The following is a 26,676-nucleotide window of genomic DNA, read 5'->3' as shown; positions in this document are numbered from 1 at the left end:
GTCGTACACGGCACATGCCCCTCGGAGGCTGGCACCGGCAGCACCGGACCCGGGGGCTGCGGCTCGGCCCGGCCCGGCCCGGCCCCCCGCGGCTGCTGGAGCGGCACCGGGCTGCAGCCGTGCTGCGGCAAAGTGGCCCGGGTGCTGCCCCGCCGGTTTTACCAGGAGGGGGCCAGTGGCCCGGGGCAGGCGCTGGCGCCCCGGCGGGCGGGAGGGGGGGAGGCGGGGGGCCGAGGGGGCAGCCCCCGGGGAAGCGCTTGGCTGCCGGCGGCGCGTCCCCCGGTGCGGCAAGGCTGGGCTGCCCCAGCTGCCCTGTGAGGCGTGCGTGTGTGTGTGTGTGCGTGTGCGTGTGTAAGTAAGGTGTCGCGAGTTCCCTTCCCTCTCCCGTGCACCAGAGAAAGTGCGGTTATTTAGTTTGCTCTCTGGTATGTAGCCCAAGCCCGAAATCTGTCTATTCCCTGTCTTTTCCGAAGCGATGGCTGTGGTGCAGCTGGCTGCAGGTCTGCACGCTCCCTCCTTCTGCAGCTGCGGCTTGGGAGGGCGACCAGCCAGTCCCGCCTTAGCATAAACCTCCTTCCTTTCTTCATTACTTTATTTTGATCAACTCAACCGTGCTACAAGTGTTCTTGTCCTGTGATGATAATTTCATCAACGGCTTATGTAAGGGTTGGGTAACACATACATACAAACAGCAGAACATATGGTTGTTGCAAGATAGCAATGTGCGCCTACTTCATAAAGCATTACAATGACTTGTATTATATTCTAGCTATGGTTGGTAGATGATTTACAGGCCATCCCAAACTGTCACAAATATTGTAATGTCCCCTACAATTTTATCAAAAGCTTGCTAATTTGATCTAAAAAAAAAAATTAGATTGATCAGAGGGGAACCTAATCCTATTGTTAGAGGGAGCTATGGACCCAGTTTTGCATTCCTCTCAAAATTGACCTTTTGAGCATTCAATGACTTTAGAATCAAGCTCTGTGACTTGGATTGATTTCTGAAAGTTTGGCCTTTACTGACACTGGGTGCCACAAAACCTGAACTTTAAGGGGCCAAGTCCCTGGGGTGTGCTCCTTATGCGGTAAGGATGCTGTATCGGCAGCATCCTGAGCAAGAAGCACTGAGCAAGGGAATGAGAAGTTATGGAGGAAAGGGATGTTTCCCAGATCCCACCTTCTTAGAAAGGTAAGTGCTATTTTGAGATGGGCATTCTCAATTCAGACTGCTCTCTTGAGGTTTACACTGAAGCTGTCTTTCCTAACAGAGGGCACTGGTGTGCCCGTCCCTCTGGCATGTCAGGGCTCAATCATTTGGATGGGAGGTGGGTCGGCCTGAGTGCTAGACTTGCCTCCCCGAAGAAGAGCCCAGCTGGCATCTCCCACCTGCTAGGCGGATGCTCTGTACCCCTGTGGTTGCAATGTGTCCTTCAAACTTCTCTTTCGGAGAGGAAGACCAAGGAATTGGATACCTGTCACCTTCCTTTGATGGGGCAGGCAATGCCCATTTCTGACTGGAGGCCCTGTCCGTGCAGTGGGAACCAGCGGGATGTCTGGTGTTGGGGCACCAATGCACTCTGCTCCCGTGGAGGAGCTCCGTGCTCCTTTTGACACAGTACTGCTTTTAAAAGAATTCGGGACTTTTTGGAGGAGGGGTCCTGGGCCACAGAGAGGTGTCACAGCCTGATAGCACATTGACTGGATGCTGACTTCTGGTCCAAGGACTACTACGAGATGGTAGGTAGGTCACGAAACTCGGGCCTCCAACATTATAGCCGAGTAAGGTATATGCTGGGATTTTTTTTTCCTCTTGCATTTCTAAGGGAAAGCAGCCACAGTGAGTGTTTCTCTCCAGAGGTCAAAAGCTTACTATGGCAACTGAGTCCTGGAGTGTATTTTCCAAATCCAGCCGCTCACAAGGTATAGTTCTGGGAAAGAGAACTACCACCAAAACACCAGGTGGGGTTCCAGAGGTAGGTCTAACTTGGGACAGTTTTTATGAGTGCAGAAGTGTGCACTCCTTTCACAAAATTACTCTTGTGATAGGACAAATCACACTCTCTGTTGTAAGCATTATTTTAAATGGAGCCATGACCTCTGCTCCTCTAGAGCTGTCCCAGAGGAAAGTGTTACCCGCCCCATGTCCACATGTGCATCCAGATGCTTTTTGGCACATGATTTTTACAATACTGTCTCTGGGACCAGGAATGCTTATGTGAATGGTTGAGCTTATTGAACCTCCTTGCATCAAAATTGGAGGGGTCAGGATACACTGTAGGCCTTTGCTAGCCAGGCTCGTTCAGCTGAGCTCACCTTATCACCCGGTGCAACCTTTGCAAAGTGCATGTCTGTGCTCACCAGCCTAACTACTTCGGTAGCCTGATGTCCATGGTCTAACTTGCACAAGCCGCCTCTGGGGGTACTGTGTGTGCGCAGACTGCCTTTTCCAAAAATCACGTTGAAGGTGGGTTAAAACATCCCTTCCACAGCGCATAAGAATAAACCTGTTTGAGAAAGCCACATACAAGAAGAAAAGCATGACTTTTTCAGTCTGAAGTGAAGCTATTTTTGATAACGAGTGGGGTACCACAGTACAAAGATAATTGGCGTGTTAGAAATACTCTAATACTCTAAATTCTCTAGACCTATTTATACATTTGGCAGCAAATTTAAATGAATGTGCACAACCTAAGGTGAATGTTTTTTTCCAGTTACTTATGTCCTTTTGATCTGTGCTTAGCAGAACTATAGATGGTTACATGTGCTATAGTAGTCCTGTCTGCTGGAAGATATGTGGAAATGTTAAACAAATTGACTTTGCCGTTTGAAAGTTTTTTCTTTGATGGGGAACCAGTGGTTGACTAGAGGAAATAGCAAAGTTGAAAGGAAAACCAAAAAGGCATATTCTGGAAGCTTGCTTCTGTGACTGTTTTTTCAATCATTTCTCTCTCCCAGATCTCTTCCAACCAACCAGCTCTACCTAAGTGCAAGCAAATAGGTATTTTTCAGAGGTCACAGACTTATGTAAGTGGTTGGATGACAAGTGGTAATAGGAGTGGTAGAGCATGATGGCTTTTTCACCCAGTGCCCCAAGAGCTAGAAGAGAGACTCATCAGTTGTGGGTGTTTGGAGATGACATGGAATTTGGGGGACCCATTAACTCAGGTAAGTGGAGAGGCTGGCTTTAAAGACATTGAAGAAGGTGGAGGGAGTTTGAACAAAAATGAAAGCTCAGCAGTTTTCCAGTCTGAGAAATGAGATTCGAGAAACAGTGCCTCTGCGTACCTGCCTTCCAAGTTAAGCCAAGTGTGGAAGCCTCATGTTGTCTTGGGTTTACTTTAACGAGTGTGAGGGCAGTCCTGCTGCAATGCAAGCGTGTGGCCAGCAGGACATGAAGAGCCAGTCTGAAAGGGCACAGACCTTGAGCTAAAGCTGGGCTCCTGAGTGGCTTGCCAAGTCAAGCTTAAAAATATCTTTGCGAGTGAATCGAAAACTTCACCTGGAATTTGAGTTAGAGGCAAGATTTGTATTATATCGAGAGTTAACTCTGCAGGACTAACCGGTCCTGAGTCACCAGCGTGAGTCACCAGGCCAGTTCTTGAGTGGCCTCAGCATAGTTCTTGCCTGGTTTAGTGACAAAAACAAGTTTCTTATTGTCACTGATACTTGTTAGAGCTGCAGAACCAAGGCAGCTAGTGGAAGAAAAAGTAAATGCAATTGTCTCGTTTAATTTTGACAGGCATGTTTTCTGACTGTTAGGATCAGTCAGGTAATGCTGTTATGCAAAGCTCAGCAAAGACATAGTCTGGAGGTAATGCTTCTGCGCTCCTGTAGTTGAGAACAGAGATCATTATTACCAGTGGTCATGGATATGACTATCGGATCCCAACAGTTAGGCAGATTTGCTGTAGCCTGTGAGCACCCTTGCTGTGTGAGACTTTGGAGAAACAAGAAATGTGCAGTCTTTATAAATGCTTTTTTCTTTCCTTCCCAGAGTCCCTTTTCAGAAGAGAATTGTGCTTCAAAAGAGGAAAGCAGTTGTAGTATTCGAGAAGGACTTGGAATATGAATTTAATAATCCTTCTGCTTAGAAAGAGTGTCTGGCAGAAAAAAGTAGAGGGAGTTTGAACACATTTCACTGAGAGCCATAGTTAAGACTGGAAATTGGATAAAGACAGTACAAATTATTTACAAAAGACTAATACTGCATCTGGATAGCAAGGCCTGTTTTGGTGCCAGGCCCTAACCTTCAGTCTGTTGTAAATTTAGCCCGATTCTCAGAAATACTAAGTACTTGTGCTTCCCATTGGTCGTTTTTCAGGAGCCTGAGTGTTTTACTTGTTGAGGGCCACCTTTGCTAATTGAAATGTAAAAGCTTGACACTAACATGAGTGTCACCTTTTTTGAAGAGCAGCATTCCTTGGATAGGTGTAGGTCCACACTTGCCTCTTTATGAAGAACCTAATGTTGTTTGTTTGCATCGTTCCAGGGTAGGTGCCAACATTACCAAGTTAATGCAAAACCAAATTCGTATATGGCAGTGGAAAAGTGGTAGAGATTTGTGACCGCCTAAAATCATGGTTGGAGCAGTGTGTGTGACTGCAGGACAGGATGTGCAGAAGCAGATGCCCTCAGCAAAGATGAAACAGTGTGTCTGCGGATCAGTTGAGGTGCGGATGGTCAGAGCACGCAACCTGCCAATTGTTTTGGATGTCAGAGTTGCAGCATGCGTGGTGTTTGTGTGTGCGTTGAAAGGTTCCTGAGATCTTCAGTAAGCTAGTGGTGTGCATATGGGTGGTAGAGCTGATTTGATAGTCGTTTGTCTCTCAGAGAAATTAGGGCAGTCTAGTTAAGTCAAAACTGGAATCTGTATCATTACTCCAACTTACAGTACCTTTAGGTGAGGCTGGTGGCAACAGCCATTTATTAAGAATACTTAATATTTTCCATTGCGAGACCCATGCTAGATCCAATTCAGGCCAAACATTTCTTGGAAAACTTTGGTCAAAATGGTTATGCCAGCTCCAAGGGCAAGACCAAGAAAAATACATCGCTTTGCCCACATTAGAAATTCTTGTGACCTTTCCTTTGGCATACTCCAGCATCCCAGCACCAAGACAAGAATTCGGGAGGCGGGCTTCTGTCTCTGAAGTGGGGCTGGGAAAGGAGGAGGGGGTGCCCTTCCCATCAAAATCCACCCACCTCTGCCCAATTTTAAGCTTTGAATCATAGCTTGCGTATGCTAGCTAGGGACTTAGTCCTGCCTAGCAGCTAGAACTGCCAGTGAGGATATATCTTCATGGAGCAGACTTCAGCCTTCCGCATTTGCTGAATGGGCTGAGCACCTGCAGTCCCCTGACCTACAGGAGTGGTGGGAGGGATGTTCCCAGCTGCTCTGGGGCACGGCGGGGGCAGCTGCTGGACCACCGGTGCAGGGCAGGCAAGTGGAGTGGAGGAGGGAGCAGCCCGCTTGGATGTGGAGAGGGAAGGAGCTGCAGGAGGAAAAGATACTGTCCTTGGGTCTGACACATACACACGGGGGGAGCTGAGGGCTTACACATCCAACATGAAGTCCCCCTCACTATTTTTTTGCATGCTTGGATTTTTCAAGTTCCTCATTCAACTTAAGGTGGCTTTGAGTTTTTTTGTTGTTGCTGCTGTTGTTTGTTCACTCTATATGCTGTCAGACCCCTTAAAGACCCACACTAAACTGGGAGCTCTCTTTTACTGGGTGCTGCTAAAATGCTCTCCCATGCCTCAGTGAGCTTGCAGGATAACTAGACAAAACAAGGAAGGTGGCCATGTCGGAACTGCAACTGGAATGTGGCTGTTGCTGGCTCCTACTGGAGTGATTAAATGGGAACAGGGCCACATAACTCCTCCCTCCCTTGAAAAACAAAAACTGTGGGCACTTGTACAGAAAACAACCCCTGTCTCTGTTTGTCCTTGTCTTGCTGCAGTTTTCTTCCTTGAAATCAGAATTTTTTTTTTTTTTGCAGTATCATAAGTTAACATAGGCGTGAGGTTCAAAATGGAGTAGTCTTTATTGAGATGAGGAATGGGCAAATGTCCTGTCTGCCTGGAAATCTCCTTAAGCAGAGGTGTAAATAAAAAGCCATTTGTAAGTGCAGTAGAACAGAACAACTGATTGCTAAAAAGAGCTTTTTTAAGGTTTTCATTAAGTGACAGCTGTGATTTATCCTGTTTTTTACCATTTTGAGACAATTTGGAATCAAGTACAGAATCACTGGACATTAAGGTTTCAGAGGGAAGCCTGCAAGAACATCTGTCTTCATCACAGCCTCCATTAATTTTTAATCGCCTAGGGATAATTTTAAAACAGGCTGCAGGTTTCTGAAACATTCATGTGAGCAAGTCCTTCAATTTGCTGGCTGCTGAGGGTAGGAAAGTCCTCCAGTTCACAGGACAGTCAGACCAAGGGGCAGGGTGAGAGTGAAAACGCTGTTGACACCTTCTCAGACATGGTCTTCAATGAGTAAAAACATTAAATAACTAGTGTTTGAAGTTCCCGGAGGGACATGCTGGTGGAGTGTTTCACTTCAGACACTCTCTTACGAGTTCAGCTTGACTGGAAATGTTTAATATCCAAGAAAAAGAAAAAAAGTTCAAAGGAGATTATTTTTTTTCTCCTCTTGAAAATATTAAATTCAGGGAGTGTGATTCCAAGGGGAATGAAGGAGGCAAATGGAAAACTTTTTGGCGGCAGGAGCTGGGGTTTTGCGTTCAGCTCAATGGCTTTTTTCGGTCTGCGTGCAACATGATATCGTGTGAGCGCCAGGCTTGGTTCACTCTGAAATTTCAGGGAGTTTCAGAACCCTTTTAACTTTGGGAGATCCTCAGCAGGTAGTGCTCATCACAGGCTGGTGTGGAAAGCAGAAGAGAAATAAAACCTGCACCTGCACCCTTGAGTCCTGCCACCTTGGGCCACCTGCACCAGGGTCCAGGAGGTCTGCAGCCACTTCTCCTTGCCCCCAGGATGGGGCACGGGTCCTGCCTGGATCCTCCAAGCAATACTCCCAGGTAAATATTTGCCACCAGCAAATTTCCAGCTTAATAAAACCCAGCCAGGTCAGCTCTGCCTCTGTCCCAGGGCAGCCCGAAAAACTGACACAAGCGACTGAGCTGCTGAGAAAGAAGGTGAAATGGTGGCGACCTTGGTGGTGGGGGGTCATGGGACCAGCCTCGGCTGCGGGCTGGGTGGGAGGAGGATGGCAGTCAGCTCCTCTCCCTCAAAACCTCTGAGCTGCCAAAGGCTGCGCACCTCGATGCTGGTGTGTGCCCGACCAGGGGGGTCTCATCACGGGCCGGGTCAGGTCGCGGGCTTCCCACCACAGCCCTTTGGAGGTCTTTCATGGCTCCCTGCCGCCCTGGGCCGCTGACATGGTGCTCACGTGGGGCTGTTGCCTGCGCTTCCAAAATCATTCTGCTTGCCTTTGTGTTGGGAGGAGAGAGAGTCCAGCCCCCCCGCCTCGAGGAACAGCAAGTTCACCTGCAGAGGAATGGCCACGGGTGCCCCAGCTCTGCGCTGGGGTCCACCAGGGCAGCTGCTGGCCCATGGGGCGGGGGGGTGGCTTGCTGCCACTGGGGGGGGAACCAGCAGCTCAGCCCCAGCCCAAATAACCATAACTTGCCACGTGCACGTTTTACATAATCACATTGAAATTAAAGCTGCTAAAAATTGGTCTAAACGGGATACATTTCTCCTCTGAATGTTTTGGCAGGAAAGTTTTCTAAGCAGCAAATGGAAATGACATAAACGGAAAGGCAATCCCCTGGCAAGACAGATCCAAAGCCTTCTGCTGTCTCTGCTCAAACTGAATAGCACCTCAGTGTAATAATCTTCATATTGGAGATCAATGAGGCCGTTTAAATAAATGAAGCATTCAGGTGTAGAAGAAAGTAGGGGAAGAGAGACGGCATTCAAATCAAAAGACTAAAATTCAAGCCTCCTTGAGCCCCAAGGAATGGATAAATCCATTAAGCTGTGAAGAAATGAGAGCTGGAAAGAGTCTATCATCAGATCCATTCTAAAATTTATTACAAAATAAAACTTTGTTAGGGGCCAGAAAGCAAAGTGAAAGAAACAGCAATGTAGCAGGAGGGTACGGCTCTCCTAGCATGGCATTTGGTACATATGTGGTGCATCTGCAGGTCTCTCTGTTGGGAAGTTCGACACACCAGTAATTCCTTCTTCCAAAGTAAAAATGGATGGTTTACTTCTAATTTACTGCAGTGTCTTTGGAGGTGGCTGGTTTTTGTTCCAGCCCCTCAAGAAAAAAAAAAAGAAATAGTTCAAATGTACACCAACAGGAATTAACAAGATTTTGGCTGTCTCTATAATGTGTGTGTGTGTGTGCGCATTTCATTTTGCCCTGCGGGGATGTAATTCCAACTAGATATAATAGGACATAATACACACACTTAAACTAGAGCAGTAGAAGGAATACGTAGCAGAATTATTCTGCTGGCTGTTTTTGGAAATGTTTTAGCCTTCTCCATGATGCCAGTGTGACTGTGTTCCTATGGGAACAAGCTGCCTCAAAGCAAGAGGCTTCTATAGCGAGAGTAGCTGAATCCTGGCTAAAAACTTGGGGTTTAGCACAAAACTAAATATTCTGTAAATATCAGGTATTCTGCAATATTCTGATTAAATTCACTCATTTTCAAAACTAATTGAAAGAGTTCTTTTCTACTCTGCCAATGAGGCAAGATGCAATCAGCCATATTCAAACCATCGTTAGGACTAACTAGTGGATCCTCAGTAGTAAAAGCTTGTTCACACCTTCCTTGCAACCATAGTGTTATTTCCAAGAGCTGCACCCTAATGATGATACCCCTTTTGAAAAGCACCATACTGCAGGAGTAATCCCATAGGCTTTTATGGGACTACTGCTGGATTAAAGTACTATTCTTTGTGAGGGAGCATATTAGAATCTGGCTTTAAATTAATGTTTGCCTTAAATGCATCTCTCCTCTGAAAACCAAGGTCTTGTGTTGTATATTGTAAGAGTTTTACGTTGCCTTAATGTTGACTTGCAGCAGGAGCAACGCTTAATAGAAGAAAACCCTGGAACTTCAAAGCTCTCTTGAATATGCCTTGAAAAGAAGGGATTCTGGGGAAGAAAAGCATCGATCTGACCAGTTGGTCAGAGACCAGAGCGATTGCTGCAGATAGCTGAATACTTCTTTGATTCAATATTCTGAGTGTTCATTCCCTGAATTGAAGCTGATCAAATGTATCTGTGCTTTATTTTTAACTCCAAGCTGTTAAAATTGCCAGCAAAGTAGCTGTTATGCCCGTAAGTGATACGAAGGAGACAGAATTTAACCTGCAGTTCTTTGCCAGCAGGTAATGAATGAATGGACTGGAAGTTACGGGGAGGCTGGGACTCGAATTTCAAGGCAAGATTGTAAGCTGGGGAAAACAGGCAGTTAAATGGAGTCAGATGTGGTGTACATCAAGGGTACAGATGTAAATGAAACCTCAAGTGTGGTCCCATCACATCCCATCTGGTACTATGAGTCCAGAAATACAGGTTCTCTAGTGGAAAGAAATGAAACCAGGGTTTCAGAGTTGTATCTTCCAGTCCTGGTCTTATCACTTCTGTAACCACAGCTGAAATGTCTTCTCTAACTCTATTCTCAGCACTGGTTCATCTATATCTTGTCTCTGCTGGTATAGTCCTACCTTCTGTCACTGATGCTCTAACATCAGTACAACTCCCTTTGCACCTCACTTGAGGTGCAGAGGGTGGCCAGTGTGAGAAATCCACGTGCTAAAGGCATAGGGACCATTTGTGTGTGCCATTTCCCCTGTCATCCTTAGGGCAGATGATGGTGAGATGGCTCTAAGAAGAAATCCTAAAGGTGCCTAAGACACCTTTCGATTTAAGGCACAAGTAAAAACCTCCAAGAAAAGGTCTTGATGGTGATATGGTAGGATTGACACTTGGTGTTGAGAAACTTGAAGCACATTTCAGGAGAGATCTGCCTGCACTGATTTATGCGCTACTGGTGTTAGGGACAACCTCAGCAGCTCCTAAGTGGCCACGAGGTCCCACCTCCATGTACAGTTTCACCTGAGTGATTGTTTATTTTTGGGGGTAGAAAACATGTTTGTGAGAAAAAGAAGTGAAGAAGAACAGGCTGTAAACAAAGGTTTAAAAATTGCAGAACTTCAATTAGTGTTGAAATTCCTCCTTCTAATTTCAAGAAATTCCCCAGTTTAAATTTCGTGCTGCTCTAAACAGCAATGACATGTTGTCACCTGTCGTGGTTTAACCCCAGCCAGCAACTAAGCACCACGCAGCCGCTCACTCACTCCCCCCCATCCACTGGGATGGGGGAGAAAATCAGAAAAAGAAGTAAAACTCCTGGGTTGAGATAAGAACGGTTTAATAGAACAGAAAAGAAGAGACTAATAATGATAATGATAACACTAATGAAATGACAACAGTAGTAATAAAAGGATTGGAATGTACAAATGATGCGCAGGGCAATTGCTCACCACCTGCTGACTGACACCCAGCCAGTCCCCGAGCGGCAAAAAAACCTGCCCCCCACTTCCCAGTTCCTAAACTAGATGGGACGTCACATGGTATGGAATACACTGTTGGCCAGTTTGGGTCAGGTGCCCTGGCTGGGCATGAGAAGCTGAAAAATCCTTGACTCTAGTCTAAACACTACTGAGCAACAACTGAAAACATCAGTGTTATCAACATTCTTCACATACTGAACTCAAAACATAGCACTGTACCAGCTACTAGGAAGACAGTTAACTCTATCCCAGCTGAAACCAGGACAGTATCCACCCCTTATTCTATACCATTGACGTCATGCTCAGTTCCCATACTTTTAGTTACATTCTGATCAATCATCACCACCTTTCTGTCCCTTTGAGACATATGAACAATTATATATATATATATATATATATATATATATAAAAGTATACACACACAGAGATATCAGTTCTTTAGTTCATGGGTTATGTTCATAAAATGTTTGTTGAGTTCATTTAGTTTCCGACTCTGGGCTCCATCTGTCATACCAGTCTGTCTGGGCAGGAGGGATGGTGCAAAGTCCTCTCAGTCGGTAGAGCAGAATTGGGCTTCAGTGCGGTGTGACGAGCAGATGACATTTGACGCAGCAGGAGGATGGTGTGCACCATTGGATTGTTGCATGCTGGAGTCAGTTCTGGTTCCACCACTACTGCGCTTTGCTCAGTTTTATCACAGTTCTTTCTTGCTTGATCCAAGTGATTCTTACTATAGTACTATGGATATAGCATATAACAATTATAGTAATGATAACATACAGTAGCAGGGTTATATAGCAACTAATATCATACAGTTTAATTCTGGCTATTCTCACCTAAAATCAAATCCCCTTGAGGCACACATCGGACTTCTCCATCTTTTCGCATCACCCACCAAGTGCACCCAGGCCCTTGAGCAAAAGCGATCCCACGAATGGGTTTACCTTTGCCTGAGGCAGGAGTAACCCAGACTGTTTTCCCTAACACGTTTTTCATGTGCACTACAGGGACTTTATCCCCTTCTATAGTATGTAAAAATTCTGATTGGGCAGGGCCACTCCGATTGGCAGATCCTCTGGTGTTGACTAACCAGGTGGCTTTTGCTAAATGTGTATCCCAATGTTTGAAAGTTCCGCCCCCCATTGCTCTCAATGTAGTCTTTAACAGTCCATTGTATCACTCAATTTTCCCAGAGGCTGGTGCATGACAGGGGATATGATACACCCACTCAATGCCGTGCTCTTTGGCCCAGGTGTCTATGAGGTTGTTTCGGAAATGAGTCCCGTTGTCTGACTCAATTCTTTCTGGGGTGCCATGTCACCACAAGACCTGCTTCTCAAGGCCCAGGATAGTGTTCCGGGCAGTGCCATGGGGTACAGAATATGTTTCCAGCCATCCGGTGGTTGCTTCCACCGTTGTAAGCACATAGTGCTTGCCTTGGCGAGTTTGTGGGAGTGTAATATAGTCAATCTACCAGGCTTCCCCAAATTTTATTTCAGACATCGCCCTCCATACCACAGGGGCTTTAACCGCTTGGCTTGCTTAATTGCAGCACATGTTTCACATTCATGGATAACCTGTGCGATAGTGTCCATGGTCAGGTCCACCCCTCGATCTCGAGCCCATCTATATGTTGCATCTCTTCCCTGATGGCCTGAAGTATCATGGGCCCATCGAGCCATAAATAGCTCACCCTTATGTTGCCAGTCCAGGTCCACCTAAGCTACTTCAATCTTGGCAGCCTGATCCACCTGTTCGTTGTTTCGATGTTCTTCAGTGGCCCGACCCTTGGGTACGTGAGCATCTACATGATGTACTTTTACAACCAGATTCTCTAGCCGGGACGCAATATCTTGCCACAGTGTGGCAGCCCAAATGGGTTTACCTCTGCGCTGCCAGTTGCCCTTCTTCCATTGCTGTAGCCACCCCCATAGGGCATTTGCCACCATCCATGAGTCAGTATAGAGATAGAGCACTGGCCACTTTTCTCTTTCAGCAATATCTAACGCTAGCTGGATGGCTTTCACCTCTGCAAACTGACTCGATTCACCCTCTCCTTCAGCAGTTTCTGCAACTTGTCGTGTAGGACTCCATACAGCAGCTTTCCACCTTCGATGCTTTCCCACAATGCAACAGGACCCATCAGTGAGCAGGGCATATTGCCTCTCATTTTCTGGCAGTTTATTATACAGCGGGGCTTCTTCAGCACGTACCACCTCCTCCTCTGGCGACATTCCAAAATCTTTGCCTTCTGGCCAGTCCGTGATCACTTCTAAAATTCCTGGGCGACTGGGGTTTCCTATGCGAGCCCGTTGTGTGATCAGTGCGATCCACTTACTCCACGTGGCGTCAGTCGCGTGATGTGTAGAGGAGACCCTCCCTTTGAACATCCAGCCCAGCACTGGCAGTCGGGGTGCTAAGAGGACCTGTGTCTCAGTACCAACCACTTCTGAGGCGGCTCAAACTCCTTCATACGCTGCCAATATCTCTTTTTCAGTTGGAGTATAGCGAGCCTCGGATCCTCGATATCCTCGACTCCAAAACGCCAGGGGTCGGCCTCGGGTCTCCCCAGGTGCTTTCTGCCAGAAGCTCCAGGTAGGGCCATTCTCCCCAGCTGCAGTATAGAGCACATTTTTAACATCTTGTCCTGTCCGGACTGGTCCAAGGGCTACGGCATGAACAATCTCCCGTTTAATTTGTTCAAAGGCTTGTTGTTGTTCAGGGCCCCATTTAAAATCATTCTTCTTCCGGGTCACTTGATAGAGAGGGCTTACAATCAAACTGTAATTTGGAATATGCATTCTCCAAAACCCCATGACACCTAAGAAGGCCTGTGTGTCCTTTTTATTAGTCGGGGGAGACATAGCTGCTATTTTATTAATCACATCCATTGGGATCTGACGACCTCCATCTTGCCATTTTATTCCCAAAAACTGGATCTCCTGTGCAGGTCCCTTGACCTTACTTTCTTTTATGGCAAAACCGGCTTTCAGAAGGATTTGGATTATTTTCTTCCCTTTCTCAAAGACTTCTTCTGCCGTGTTGCCCCATACGATGATGTCATCAATGTATTGCAGGTGTTCCGGAGCTTCACCTTTTTCCAGTGCAGTCTGGATTAGTCCATGGCAAATGGTGGGGCTGTGTTTCCACCCCGGGGCAATCGATTCCAAGTGTACTGGACACCCCTCCAAGTAAAGGCAAATTGTGGACGACACTCTGCTGCTAAAGGGATTGAGAAAAACACATTAGCAATGTCAATTGTGGCATACCACTTGGCTGCCTTTGACTCTAGTTCGTACTGAAGTTCTAGCATCTCTGGAACGGCAGCACTCAGTGGTGGCGTAACTTCATTCAGGCCACGATAGTCAACTGTTAGTCTCCACTCCCCATTAGACTTCCGCACTGGCCATATGGGACTATTAAAGGGTGAGCGAGTTTTGCTGATCACTCCTTGGCTCTCCAGTTGGCGAATCAACTTGTGGATGGGAATCAGAGAGTCTCGGTTGGTGCGATATTGCCGCCGGTGCACTGTCGTGGTAGCAATTGGCACTTGTTGTTCTTCAACCTTGAGCAACCCCACAATCGAAGGGTCTTGAGAGAGACCAGGCAGGGTAGACAGCTGTTCAGTGCCCTCCGTCTCCAAGGCAGCTATACCAAAAGCCCATCGATACCCCTTCGGGTCCCTAAAATACCCCCTCCTGAGATAGTCTATGTCAAGGATACACGGAGCCTCTGGACCAGTCACAATGGGGTGTTTCTGCCATTCATTTCCAGTTAGGCTTACTTCAGCTTCCAATACAGTTAACTCTTGGGATCCCCCTGTCACACCAGAAATACAAATGGATTCTGTCCCTTTATAACTTGATGGCATTAGAGTGCACTGTGCGCCGGTGTCTACTAGAGCCTTATACTCCTGTGGGTCTGACGTGCCAGGCCATCGAATCCACACCGTCCAATAGACCCGGTTATCCCTTTCCTCCACCTGGCTGGAGGCACGGCCCCTCTAATTCTGGTCAGAGTATTCAGTATTCACTTCTTGTAAAATTGGCTCAGAAGTCCCTTCAAGAGGATCGGAAATAAAATCAGCCCTTCTACTCTGTTTGGAAACTGGAGCGGCATTTTTCCTGGTAGAATCCCCTTTTGTGGTGGTTTTTCCTCGCAGTTCACGTACCCGTGCATTTAGGACCGAGGTAGGTTTTCCGTCCCATTTCCTCATGTCCTCTCCTTGATCACATAGGTAAAACCACAGGGCACCTCGCGGTGTGTACCTTCTATATTCTCTCTCTTGGGCAGAGGAACGCTCACTCCTAATAGCTGAGACATTGGTCCTTACATGTGTGGAGTAGGACATATCCTCTTTGAATTGCTGGAAATCCTCGGACAGCTTCTCCACAGCCGCAATGCAGGCTTGTAGGGAGGAGGAGAGATTTTCTTCGTATTGCCAGAGTAGGTGAGCCACTTCCTCCACTGTCGGTGCCTCTTCATCCTTCCAGGCCATTATTGCCAATGCGTTGGCATAGGATGACGGTGCGCTCCGTACAAACTTCCGCCACATGGGTCGTGTGCATTGGACTTCGTCTGGATCTTTGGGTAATTGTGGGTTGTCCGGGTCATGATGGATGGTCTCTAGCATAGCTAATTCCCTCAGATATTGAATACCTTTTTCCATGGTGGTCCGCTTGCTTGATTGACATATAACATCTTCCTTAAAGGGGTACCTTTCCTTCACACTTGACAGGAGTCGCCTCCAGAGGCTGATGGCTTGTGTCCCTCTTCCAATTGCCTTGTCAATGCCACCTTCCCTGGCAAGCGATCCCAGCTGCTTGGCTTCCCTACCTTCTAATTCCAAGCTATTAGCCCCATTGTCCCAGCATCGGAGGAGCCAGGTGATAATATGCTCACCTATACGGCGGCCAAAGTCTTTTCGCAAATCCCGCAGCTCACTCAAGGATAGGGACCGGGTTATTACCTCTGGTTCTGCCTCTTCCTCCTGTTCCCGTGATGACCCTGGTTCATCTTCATCCTTTGCTAAGCGAACTGATTTTTTTGTATATTTCTTTTTCTGTACGGGGGCAACTGATGCTGGTGCAGGTTGGTCCGCTGGTTCAGTTGCAGTATCGCTCACCGGGTTTTGGATAACCGCAGTGTCTGTCGCCGAGGTTTGGGTAGCAGCAGTGCTCGTCGCTGGGGCTGGAGGGACCGCAGTGCCCGTTGCCAAGGTTTGGGTAGCTGCTGTGCCCATTGCCAGGGCTGGAGGGGCTGCAGTGCCTGTTGCTGAGGTTTGGGTAGCCTGAGTTCTCATCGCTGGGGCTGGAGGGGTTACGGTGCCTGTCGCCAAGGTCTGGGTGCCTGCAATGCTCCTTGCCGGGACTGGAGGGGCCGCAGCGCCCGTTGCCAAGGTTTGGGTGGCTGCGGTGCTCATCATTTTGTTGTTAGGTCCAGGGACTTTCTCTTCCCCTTGAGGGTACTGAGTGGTGTCGAACAGGGCTCGATAGGCATGGGCCAGGCCCCAGCACATTGCAGTGATTTGTATCTCTCTGGAGCTGCCGGGGTGACAGCATACCTTTTCCAAATATTTTACTAGTTCTTCTGGATCCTGCACTTGTTCAGGGGTGAATTTCCAAAACATTGGAGGTGCCCACTTTTCTAGGTACTTGCCCATACTACCCCACACACCCTGCCACTCATAATTATCCAGCCTTGGGGCACATCTCTGGGTGATCTTCTTAAATAGCTGTTTAACCTTAAATGAGAGCTGAACCACATTCAGAAGTATGCTAATTCCTAGCAGTAGGGCTAGGACCGTGCTAGTCCCAACATTCCAGGAGTATTCAAATTTTTCAAAATTCTCAAACACCATTGTAACTGGACCGAAGGAGAAAGGAGAGGGGAAGAAAGGTACCCCACCCACAGACTGGTTTTCCATGGAGGAAAGGTACATGGTATAATTATTAATAGTTTCCCACAGATGGCTCCCGCAGTATAAAGGTGACAATGCTAAGTGCAAATACCGGATTAATCCCACAGCTGATGACTTTATCATACCATAAACCAGAGTTATACCATACATCAAGGCGAAAACCTTAATCCACCTCCCACGGATGATAAGCAGTAGAAGAGGAACTACATACAGCAAGCGAGGTGATACATAACAGAGCCTTAAAAACCAGAGCAACAACTCTAAGAATACATAAATCAACATAATGAATGCTTAGAACAAATTTGTTTTAACAAACTCTGGTCAGGTTTGTCGTTATCTCAACCCTTCGTGCCCCACCTTGGGTGCCAAAAAGCACTGTCGTGGTTTAACCCCAGCCAGCAACTAAGCACCACGCAGCCGCTCACTCACTCCCCCCCATCCCAGTGGATGGGGGAGAAAATCAGAAAAAGAAGTAAAACTCCTGGGTTGAGATAAGAACGGTTTAATAGAACAGAAAAGAAGAGACTAATAATGATAATGATAACACTAATGAAATGACAACAGTAGTAATAAAAGGATTGGAATGTACAAATGATGCGCAGGGCAATTGCTCACCACCTGCTGACTGACACCCAGCCAGTCCCCGAGCGGCAAAAAAACCTGCCCCCCACTTCCCAGTTCCTAAACTAGATGGGACGTCACATGGTATGGAATACACTGTTGGCCAGTTTGGGTCAGGTGCCCTGGCTGGGCATGAGAAGCTGAAAAATCCTTGACTCTAGTCTAAACACTACTGAGCAACAACTGAAAACATCAGTGTTATCAACATTCTTCACATACTGAACTCAAAACATAGCACTGTACCAGCTACTAGGAAGACAGTTAACTCTATCCCAGCTGAAACCAGGACACACCTCTCCCGATTTTTGTTCTTAAGAAGGTACAGGAATTTTAAACTGACACCTAATTAGCATTTCAGTGGGCCGAATGTAATATCTGATAATATATTATGAAGCATACTGTGCCCTTGGAAACAATCATTGGCAGTTTCTGTTTTTAGGAAAACCCTTACAGCTCACAGGAGAACCACACAGTGAAAACATGGGTGTGTTAATCCTTTGTAGGCTCGATAAGATGTGAATTTGTTTGAATAGCCATCTGCTGGTCTTGAGCCTTTAGTATTTGCTTGCCAACCAGAACAAGATAGGTGAGGGATATGTTGCTTTTATTGCTCTGTACGAAGCATACTTGGACTACAGAGAGAAGCAGGAGGATGATGGCCCATAAAGATAAGAAGATGACAAATGCAGGTAGGGTCATTTGTCCCAGAACTTCAAATGCTCAAATTCAGTATGCAGTTGTTTCCAATGTGAGTATTTTTAAAGGGCATCGAGCCAAGTAATTTTAGGCCAAATGTGTGGCTATTTAAGGAAATACATTACAGAGCATTAAGAGTGACTCCCATGAAACATCATTTTAATTGCACCTGAATCTGTGCAGTTTTGCCCCAATTCAGAGCCAGAGGACAGCACACAGTGAGGCAGGACGCTATAATGCTCAGCGCCAAGCAGACTGAGGGCCAAAGTTCTGAGAGGGGCACATCACTCTCAGGGAGGATCTTTCTTTTCCCTCTGGCCCTTGAATAGTCGCTTGCAAGTTTACAAAATACAATGCAATAGCCTTGTGTGGGTGAAACCTAGAAAGAGCAACTCCGCACATGAAATGTGCCAGCCCTGTTCACCATGTGCAGGATAAACCCTGTTTCGTGCCAGGGTGCCCCACTTTGAATAGGGAATTTCCTCTCCCCAAATGACAGGGTGTCGTGGTTTCAGCCCAGCCGGTAACAAAGGACCACGCGGCCGCTCGCTCACTCCTCCCGCCCCCCTCCGGTGGGATGGGGGGGAGACGGAGGAGAGGAAAAAAAAACAAACCTGGAACCTCGAGGTTGAGATAAAGGCAGTTTACTGGAACAACACAAAGAAATTGCAACAACAACAACGGTACTAAGGAAAAAGTATACAAAAAGAGTGATGCACAGTGCAACTGCTCACCACCCGGGACCCGACGCTCTGCCACTTCCCCCACCGAAAAGAAGCGCCCACCCCCCGGCCCGCTCCCCCTTTATATACTGAGCATGATGTCACATGGTATGGAATAGCTCCTTGGCCAGTTCAGGTCAGCTGCCCCGGCTATGCCCCCCACCTCCCAGGTTCCTGTAAAAAAAAAATTAACTCTATCCCAGCTGAACCCAGGACACAGGGGCATGGGTCAGCACTGCCCTGAGGGGAAGTGTTTTTAGAGAGGAGGAAGTGCGCAGGTGGAAGAGAAATGGTTTGCAAGAGAAGCAAGACTGAGTTTTCCTGTGAATGTGCCAGGATGGTGCTATGCCAAATGACCTCAGCATGGGGTTTGCTGGTTTTCCACCCACGATGTAGACAACGAGCCTTTCCCCTGGACATGGATGTGGTCCCTGACTTGGGCAGTGCTCCCTTCTCATCCCTCTGCCCTCCTGCAGTGTCTCCTGTGGAAGCAGGGCAGCCCTGAGTGTGCAGCCGATGATTTCAGCAGGCTGTTTGAAGTCCATCAAAGTGATCTTTAACACAGTGTGACCAACTTAGAGGCTTTTTTTCTTTTGCATTAGTGGCAGAGGGAAGAAAGCACATCGGATGCAGGACATGGCAACGCTTTGTCTTGTGCTGGAGCACGGGTACTTCAGCAGGACAGACTGCCAGAGGAACCTAATCTCTGCCTTTGCTCTTCCTGACCAGGGCTAATGGAGCTGTTTTTCCAGTGAATTTCCAGCTAGGCTATTAAAATAAACTTCTCCCTGAAAGCTTCTGCCTTGAAGCAGCCACCCTGCCTCTGTATTTGCCTTTGTTCTATAGCTCTCCCTGCTGTTGAATGGGGCTCTCCTCTCCCGGGCTATCCGCTGTGCAGCTGAAATTAACCCCTATGCAATCCTAGAGAGCACCAATACCTCACTTTAGTCACACAAAACCACTATTCTAAGGACTTAGAGGCACCCTGCCCCTGTGATAGTTATCTGAATGCCACCCATCAGCTGTATCACAACCTGAAGTGAACTGGATGTTGTGCTGTGACTTGTGCATACTTTGTCATTAAGTCACTAGGCAAGAGGGTTGGGTTTCGTCTGTTTTTATTTTGTTTTGTTTGTGTTTTAAACATCATCATTTGCAGCCAAATTCTAAAGTCCATGGTTAGGGCCCCTACGGTCAAACTTCCTTTAACTCTTGCTGGCGGGGGGTGGGGATGGAAATTGAGTCACGACCTTATGATCTGAACATAAGCAAACAATCTGTTGTGGCAAACTCATGGGGGGATAAAAAAAATATGATGATTCAAGGCAACAATATCCTCAACCTGAGATCATCATTTTCACGAAGGCAGGGGTAACAGCTGTCTGTTCATCAGAGGATTATATCTTCCTGCTGTTACTGCTGTGACCCTAAATAAAACCTCTAATGCAGCAGCAGCATGGCCAGGGAACGCAGCGATGGCAGGAATAAATCCCTCCCTTCTGCCTTGGGGAGGTTTCTGTGGACAAGGTTGTTTTTCTGGAGCCTTAACTAAATTATTTTTCCCATTAGGGCCAGAACTTGGGCGATTCAAATAATCTCCCTCCTACCACAGATCCCTTTCTAAAATTATAGGTGAGTGGTCCCCGTCCTGCTGAAGATGTAATTGAAAGGCATATACAAATACAGTGTTTAATTCCAAGATTTGCCTGTATTTTGGTTAAAAACCTGCTGGATTCTGAAGCTTAAGTTGTGCTAGATTTAAAAACACATGTCCATCCAAGAGCACAAAGTGAATGAATACAAGCATTAAATTCTGCTGACCATTCACTTGAAAATTTTTCCACCACATGTGATTCCAGGACAAATATTGATTGAATAATCTCCGTGTGTGTGAAGTGTGGCCTGACACCCAGAGCGACCTTTCTCTTCCGTGTCTAATCACCAGAGATAGCTGTAAGCTTCCTTTTGTATCAAAAATCTTGTTTCATAACCCAGCTCCGCTGCTCTTTGGAACCTGAGTTTCTCTGTTTGTTTGTTCAGCCAGTTGAGGTCTGCTGGGATATTTCTCTATTTGATTTGCTTGTTAGCTTTGCGCTGGCTGAAATGGCCCGGGGCTGGTTTGTTCAAGGCTTTTTTTTTTTTCTGGAAGAGTTGGTGGAGGGTTTTGTTCTCCACAAATTGGCCGGCATCGCTGCACGTGAGGTTTGCCTCGATGCCTGCTGCTCATCCACCCGGGTGGGTGGCACAGTGTGCATGCACACACGTGGGCACCAAGTATCCGCTGGGTCTCCAATGGGTTTTATCCGATGGGCCGCCCTTTTCATTTATAAAAGCACCAGCTGATATTTTTAGATGCTGATTTTTTTGGGGTGCAAGGCGACAACAGCTTTTCTTACAGAGGTGCTGAGCCCTTGGGGCAGATGGAGAGGGGAGGGGTTCAGGGCTGGTGTTTGTTTGGGTATGGCTCAGCCAAAGCTGGGGAAATGGAGGATGCAGCAGAGCGAAGGAGTTTGGATGAGACTCTCTTAGGGATGTTCTTTGCTACAGGGAAAGAAGAAAAATGTTATAATTGACCTTATAATTGCTTTTCACAAATGCAGAGTGCAGCTTCTAAGGCTCCTATAGAGCCCATGGCCTGCCTGGAGGCTTCCCACAGGAAAGCTGGGGGAGTGACCAGGGCCCCTGCACACACGTCTCTGTACCCAGCCACCTTCTACATCCTGAGGACGGGTGCTAGGAGCTACGGTGGTGGGAGCCAGGGCCTGGATTTATTTGTCTGTCATTCGTGCCCTCACCGAAACTACTAATGTCCAGGCCTCCAGCGCCCAGCAAGGACGTGTGCATTTGTGGAGCATGCATTGCTCCTTTCTAGCCTCAGAAAAAGTATTATTTCTTCTCATGTTAACTAAAAATATTCATATTGGTTTCTCCTGAGATTATGTTCTTACTTCTATATATAAATATATATATGAAAATAAACACATACTATATATGTATCTATCTCAATAAATATATATATATCCCTGCCCTCCCCTTTCCTTCTCACAGACTGAGCAGTCCCAGTGAGAAGACAGTAACTTGCCATCACAAATGCTTTTCCTGTGACTGTTTTTTGTTTTCTAAGCCTGCCACATGAAAACAGACATAATATTTTCATTTTGGTTATCTATAAATAAATAGAAATTTGACTTCCAGAATGTGTTACTAGAGCAAATCAGGTTGTTCTCGTATTAATACCTTTTTAAAAATACTCTTATGATTTACATGCAGATAACCCCCTACTTTAAAAAGTACTGTGATGATGAACTGAAATCTCTGTTACACACTGGTTAATTATAGCAGTTTCAGTTTTGGTTGGTATTTGCTCCATTAGGTATTCATACCTCAAACCAATATGCTCGCAACTTTCTGTTACATTCTGTTGAAGACATGATTAACCCCAAATCTTAGTCTTCATAGATCCAAGCCCGTGTCTGAAGCCACACACGTGCCGAACTGAAGGGGTACAGAGGCTGAGGAGGCCCTCTTCCTCCCCTGCCTGGACTAATCCGGCCAGTAAAGGCTGGTGCGCAGACTTCAGCTGCCAGCAGAGCTTCCCTAGGGACTGCATCCTCCTCCTCCTCGGCATAATGGCAGAAGATTGCTTTCCCTGAGGATTTTTCATGGACACCGTCTATACTTTTAACATTAACTCAGCCAGTGGAAAGCAGCTGTGCCCTGAGTGTAGCGCTGGTGGTGTAGTCTCCAGGGACAAAAGCACCTCTCTTCTCTCCTGCTGAACCCCATCGCACATCCTGAGATCAGACCGGGACCTCCAGGTGGGTCACAAGTCAATGTGGATACCGTCAACTTCTGCTGGCCTGCTCCTTCTCCTTGGCTTCAAGTTGCTGCTGGGTGTACAGCTCATTCCCTCTGCTTGACGAAGATGGGACCTAAAGCAAGACCTAGGAGGGACTTAATGTTACCTGAGATTTGGATTTTGCCTGCTGTGAGCAAGCATTGCTAAGGCAGCTCCACAGCATGGAGGCAATCTCAACACAGTCTGAAAGTAAAATATGGAAATATTTCCTTTAATGTCCAGCACAGGGATACCGTTACTGACTCAGCTTTAGCCAGCTCCAAGCTGGGACCCTTTGACAGGGTGGCAGGATGCTCCCGATCCTCGGTGTCGGGGCATGTGAGATGGTGCTGTCCCATAGAGGCGATTTGTTCATTAGTACTTCCACTGGGATATCTGCTTATTTCACACGGGAACAAACCTCCCTGCTCCATGGAGGGTGTGAGTAAGCTCTATGTCCATACAATGGTCCAGACATAACCTCTGGTGCAGGAAATCTGTGAAGTGTGGGAAGCTGGGATGCTGTGCCACGTGAAGAACGGCTTGCTATACTTTACCTGCATCTTTTTCTATACTCTTTAAGTCATAGCTGTGGTTTAGTGGACCTCTGCTCCTACTAGATGTCCTGCTCTTCCCATGGTTATAGACATACGGACAAAGCCTCGAAGCGGCCTTTCAGTTTTAAAATTTCAGTACAGGGGAAAGGGGAGCTTTGTCAGGATCTGGCCCTCGGTGAGGAGGACTGTCCGTGCAGCACTCATGAATGCTTGGTGCACTGGTGTGGAACAGATCGTGCCAGACCATTTTGCATTTGTGTCACTGTGTTGACCCATCGCTTTGACCGGCATGTTTCACTGTTCATTTCCCTGGTACGTGCTTTGGAAATCCCTGCTCCAGAAATGTCTACCTGCTGAGTGAGCAGGCTGAATATTAGGTGGAGGCTAGAGAGATCCTTGCTTCTTTTCTTAAGACGTGTATGGTCAGAGGGTGTGGTGGGTTGACCCTGGCTGGATGCCAGATGCCCACCAAAGCTGCTCTATCACTCCCCCTTCGCAGCTGGACGGAGGAGAGAAAGTAGAATGAAAAACTCATGGGCTGAGATAAGGACAGGGAGATCACTCAGCAATTACTGTCATTGGCAATACAGACTTGACTTGGGGAAATTAACTTATTACCAATCAAATCAGAGCAGGGTAATGAGAAATAAAAACTAAATCTTAAAACACCTTCCCCCCACCCCTCCCTTCTTCCCAGGCTCAACTCCACTCCTGAATTTTTCTCCTTCCTCCCCGCCAGCAGCATAGGGGGACGAGGAAGGGGGTTGGGGTCAGTTCATCACACACTGTCTCTGCCACTCCTTCCTCCTCAGGGGCAGGACTCCTCACACTCTTCCCCTGCTCCAGCATGGGGTCCCTCCCACAGGAGACAGTCCTCCATGAACTTCTCCAGCGTGGGTCCCTTCCATGGGCTGCAGTCCTTCAGGCACAGACTGCTCCAGTGTGGGTCCCCCGCTGGGTCACAAGTCCTGCCAGAAAACCTGCTCCAGCATGGGCTCCTCTCTCCATGGGTCCACAGGTCCTGCCAGGAGCCGGCTCCAGTGCGGGCTTCCCATGGGGTCACAGCCTCCTTCGGGCATCCACCTGCTTGGACAGAAGCAAACGGGAAATGACAATACAGAGAAAAAGAGGAGTCCCAATGATGTTGGCTGCCTGGCTTGCAAACATCACCAGGTAAACCCAAGCTTGTCCCCAAGGACACCACCAAATCAGCCCTCTGGAACTGACATGTTTATTGCTGCTTCTTTTTTCCACTTTCATGGAAAGCATTAGAAATCATGAAGGATTTTTTTTTCTTACCCTTTTTTTCAACCTAGGGCTGCAACCAAAGCTTTTGGCACAGGACCGTGTCACAGCCCCAGCTGTGCGGGCATCTTGTGTGACCGGACTGCCTCCTATCAATGCATGCCTTAAAAAAGGTTACTTCAAAAAGCTACTTTGCAGGGGAAGTGAGAGTGTGGTCCAGCTATTTACACTTAGCAATGCTTGCAAGGTGAAGCTGTCTCACTTGGGACCAAAAGGCAGAGAAGTGAATAAGGCTGACCTGCTTCCACTATGTCTTTTTTTTTCCTGGTTGGAGGACACAAGGCATCACCTGTGAAGTTTGCTGTCTCTGCTCAGCTGGGCAGTGGATCAGCTGTTCCAAGCAGTGTCACAGCCAACCCAGCCAGTCATCCTGGCACGTGCTGAAGCGATGTTTCCGCTTGATACCACGTCTCAAGAATTTTAAAGGATCTGGGGAATTTTAAAGGATCTCAGGAATTTTAAAGGGTTTGAAAGCTTTCCGTCGCTCTGCTTTCGCAAGAAGGTTCTTCCTGTGCTTGTTTATGGTTTTGATGCTCAGAGCAAACAGATGCTTGTTTAGAAACAGGTCAGAATTCCCAGACTCATAGGAAATACTCAATGCTTTATTTTGCACTGTTTATTACCCGAAGCTAAGTGCGCAAACTGTCCCTGTGAATAACTTGAGCTGTTCCCCTACTCAGGGCACTTCTTGCTCACACTGAGAGCTCTCTCACAGCATAAGCGGTAGGAGACCATCTGTGCATGAGCTGGAGAAACTTATGTAAATATTGCTGCTTTGGGGCTGTTAATTTAGAAGGTGCTGGGCTAAATGATTTATTAGTGTGCTCAGCGTTGATGCTGGGAGGGTTCTTCTCAGGTTGGCTCTTATCACTGACACTTCCTTATGGGGTCTCACTTACTGGAAAATTCCTGGTAACTGGATAGTGGGACAGACCTGCAGCCCCAGGTCATGTAGCTGATGATCTTGTGCTGGGAGCTGTGTAATCCCTGGCAGCATGAGAGAATGAAACCCACAGGCACGGCCATCCTGGAGGCATGGCCCTACGCTAGTGAAATCTGATGGGAGAAGCTGCAGCCTCTGCACTAGTTGCAGCTCAAAGTTTCTCTCTCTGTAGTTTCTTTCTCTTATTTTTGCGTAGGGGCTGAGTTAGAGGTGCCAGTGCAGCAGTCAGAAATTACTTCCCCCTGTATAGATCCCTGAGCAGCCACCAGCAGAGACCGGGCAGACCCTGTGTGTCTGTAAGCCTTCTCTGTGTAAGGGAAATCCTTCATTTAGAAAGACCAATAATCTAAATTTATTTAATATCAGGCTTTAGGTCACTTACTCATCCCCACTGCTTTCAGCAGAGAAGAGCCCTGGACATGAGGACTCTGTTTTGACATTCATGAAGCTTTAATTGTTGGGGGTTGCTGGATCCAGCAGCCTAACAGGCGAGGCTAGCCTGTAGCCAGGCTGACTACAAATTCCCAATAGGCACACACACAAAACCTGCATACACGTGGCCACATAGCACAACCGAGAAAACACAGCACTCGCACAAGCAGCACAAACAGCTCTAGTCCTGTCCCTCTCTGTGTCTGATGAGCATAAAGGTCCATTGGTGGGAAATACATACATACACACCCTGTGGACACCAGCTGCCCTCATACATCCAGTCTATCCAGTAGCTGCTGGCACGTGGGGGGCACATGAGCTCCTGAAGGCCCCAGCCCCACTCCAGTTGCAGGCACGCAGACCCCCTTGCATGCATACACACACACGCGCAGGCTATGGACCCCTCCAGTAGCCAGTCATGGACACACAGTCTACCCAGCGGCTGGCCCTGGATGCTCACACCCCCCTTTGCATAGACACACACACACACACGCATGCAGATAGGTCTCACAGTGGAACCTCCCCACTGCAGTTGGCCTGGACACCCTGGCCCTACCAGTAGCCAACTCCTCCAGCTGTCTCACAGTCAGGGATGCATGCACATTCGGCCCGGGCTTATCTCCGCTTTGATGCCTGGCTCCCAAGCCACCTATCTCACTTGCCTGCCAGCAACAGTAGGGACCCCCCTACCCAGGGAAATAGAAATGGAGTTTAATGAGCAGACAGGACAGATGGCAGCAGTGAGACGCAGGGCATGGCCAGAGAAGTGTACTGACCAGCCGCTGTTGACGTGCTCTGGCCTCATTTATCCCTGAATTTTCCCACACTCGTTATTCCCCAAACCATCCGTGATCCCTCTTCTTTCATTGTTTTTGGTTCCTCCCCATAACATCCTATAAGTTTGTGCAATCCCAAGATGCTGTTCCCCTGTGTCCCATGATGCGCCAACTCCCCTCAGTCTGTGAGGTGCTTGGGAGAACCTCTCCCATTGTCTCACCCTGATGGATGTCACCCCCGGCCCATGGGGCTGAGGCTCCCCTGGGACAGCCCTGCAAGGGGCAGGGAGGGACTTGTGTCCCCA

General features: G+C 47.5%; 1 long non-coding RNA gene across 2 annotated transcripts; it reads left to right on the top strand.

The window, feature by feature from the left end:
- The first annotated feature begins 237 nt into the window (after positions 1–237).
- Positions 238–19,335, top strand: LOC138684728 (uncharacterized). 2 transcript variants are annotated; one of them, XR_011323985.1, is made up of 4 exons: positions 238–3,168; positions 3,998–7,044; positions 9,064–9,434; positions 19,123–19,335. It is a non-coding gene; the product is annotated as an uncharacterized lncRNA (long non-coding RNA). The 2 variants fall into 2 exon arrangements; XR_011323986.1 differs by lacking the exons at positions 9,064–9,434; positions 19,123–19,335 and adding an exon at positions 7,746–8,374.
- Positions 19,336–26,676: the final 7,341 nt, after the last annotated feature.

This window comes from Haliaeetus albicilla, chromosome 3 (assembly GCF_947461875.1).
Source record: "Haliaeetus albicilla chromosome 3, bHalAlb1.1, whole genome shotgun sequence".
Classification (NCBI taxonomy): Eukaryota; Metazoa; Chordata; class Aves; order Accipitriformes; family Accipitridae; genus Haliaeetus; species Haliaeetus albicilla.
The sequence above is the reverse complement of the archived record's forward strand: the minus strand, read 5'-3'. Positions and strand labels throughout refer to the sequence as shown.